Source organism: Ostrea edulis, chromosome 10, assembly GCF_947568905.1.
Source record: "Ostrea edulis chromosome 10, xbOstEdul1.1, whole genome shotgun sequence".
Taxonomy (NCBI): Eukaryota; Metazoa; Mollusca; class Bivalvia; order Ostreida; family Ostreidae; genus Ostrea; species Ostrea edulis.
In genome coordinates, this window is record NC_079173.1 from 20721718 (window position 1) to 20724217 (window position 2500).

Here is a 2500-nt window from a genome sequence, read left to right on the forward strand (position 1 = left end):
TATAGATATTTAAAATGTCGAGAGACTGTGGAACAACTGTTTGTAACACTTTTAAAAATGTGAAAATTCTTTTACTTTCATTTGTGTTGATGAATTGTAATTGTGATTTGTTAAGCTGTACTGTGTGAGTTATTGATTAATTTTATGACTGTTTCTTATACTCATAAGACAAGAATTTTAGTTTTATTCCAATAATTAAAAAGCTATATCGTATAACTGTGTATTAAGTGTATGGTTGATTGATTGCTTTATTCAATAAACTATATTTTAAGTTATGTGAAATCTGATGGATCATACATGTATATGTATAACTTGATATAATTTTTTATAAATGCATTAAATTCATATACTCTCAAGAAGGGGGGGGGGTTACCCCCTCTCTCTCTCTCTCCCCCCCCCCCTTTAAATCTGCCACTGGGGGAGGGGGCATGGTTGTATTAAAGACAACAAGTTTTAGATACAATAAATAATGGCAATATGTATTGGATTGTATTATGACCATGGATGAATGATGAAATTTGATAGTGCAGTAAGTCGAACTTGGAAGTTTCGGAATGTATAAGCTGTACTGTAGTGACTCTGGATAAATGCGGGTTTCCCTGAGTGGGTGTAACAGGCATGGTGGTCAGCAAACTGTGCGCCATCTGTTGCCTTTGATGACCAGAGGATTAATTTAAATCCTTGTTATATATTTCACAGTCAATAAAACAATCTTCCTTTGTTAGTGTGGTACAACACAAGGGGTTGAGAAGTATCTTGATAAAGAGAATTAAACTGGATCCTTCTAATTTTGTTTTTCATTCAACAACGTGAGGGCAACCACATTTTGCTTACCGATATTATAAATGCATCGTTGAGCTTGCACGTGTAATACAAATTAAGACATTTGCTATTTTTATAATGCATTCATAAGAAAGTTACTTTTTACCTATACACAACATGCTTGCAGTCTTATGAGGTAGTGCTTTAATTAATACACTGAGTTTGACAAGATCAGTTCCATCTAATTGGTTCAAAAGCATTAAATAACCTTCTGACCTTGATGATGAATTTTGCCTTATACTAATTAGAAACTTGATCATTGATTGGCGCCATATCCGGGCATGCATGAACTTATGAAATGCAATAAAGCATTCTAACTTAAATGTTTCATTTTCTAGTTTCTTTATTGATTGATGAATTTAATTTTCCTTTGAGCTCGATTAACCTTGATGTTTGACCACCTATCCAGAAACTTTATTTTTACATAAAGTCTTAAGGATGATTAACACATTGTCATAATGGCTAACTTCCTCTTTAGATGTAAATGAAAATATAAATTAGAATTACATATATATTCTTTTAGATATACATGTACTTGGGTCACTCTAATTTTTAGCTCGAACAGACTATAAGTAGTTAATGTGTTGATTGACTGCTGATCTGTAGATTTTTTTTCCAGAGTATACTTTCTACTAAAACTGCATTTTTAAACTGAATAACGTAAATTTTGTAAAGTTTTCTTAATTATTGTACACAACCTCCACTTTCCATCTATATCAGATTTCTAGGGTGTGCTGCAGCAGGGAAAGTTGGGAGGGGGGGGGGGGTTATATTATAATTCCATTTTAATTAAAGACTCCAAACTCTTAAAGCCACAGATTATGAAGTCTTAATAGATATCAATCCATGAAAAAAAAAAATGATTGGCTGACGTAGTATTATACAAGCCAATGGTTTTCTGTCAGCTTCATTGATATACCCATGAGCCCTTTACACTGGTTATTGTACCCCTAGCTTGCTGATAATGTTTTAAGAGTGTATTGGTTTCACTTCGTCTTTGAATTCCATCCGTAGATGCATTTTTCCTGTTCTTGGAGACTATACATTCTTTTACCAACTTTTGTGGAAATTAATGTTCTATAATACCGTATTAAATCTGTGCGACTTTTGAGGGTATAGCTGTTTCACTATGTCTGCATGGTCTTTTCATCCATCCATCTGTTGTTGGACCAATGTATTGTTTTCACTTAAATAGTCTGAATGTAGATTCCTGGTGAATTGACCAAAGAGCTGTATATTACTTGTATCAGGTAATTTCCTCCTTTTTACTTCATGAATAATATATAGTGATTAAAAACTGAGTTCAAAGGAATCTAATACTGTTTTCACCTTTAAGTTGTACACAGGTGAAATGGGAATGATGTTGAGTCACTTGTGTCTTTCTGCAGTCTTCATGAGCTAGACATTATATTTCAAAAGTGCCCCAATAATTAAAAATGATCTATGAACATGATTTTTTAATTTTTTTCCCCAGTATCATACACAGTACAGTGTAGATATTTCAAAAGTTGATGAATAGGAGCTAATTATTCTTTAATTACGAACTTATTCAATAGAATCAGGTCAGAGTTGAAATTTTTGGCAGGTGAGAATTTCAAATAAGAAAATTCAACACAAAATGGCAAGTTCATGTTAATGTGAAACATTTACTTTCCCCAAAGCAGCCGCAGTTTGTAAA

At 32.8% G+C, this 2500-nt stretch overlaps 1 protein-coding gene across 41 annotated transcripts in view; it reads left to right on the forward strand.

Annotated features, from left to right (window-relative positions):
- LOC125665493 (polypeptide N-acetylgalactosaminyltransferase 5-like) overlaps nucleotides 1–2500 on the forward strand; it is an 82522-nt gene that overhangs the window by 34355 nt on the left and 45667 nt on the right. The window lies entirely within an intron of this gene.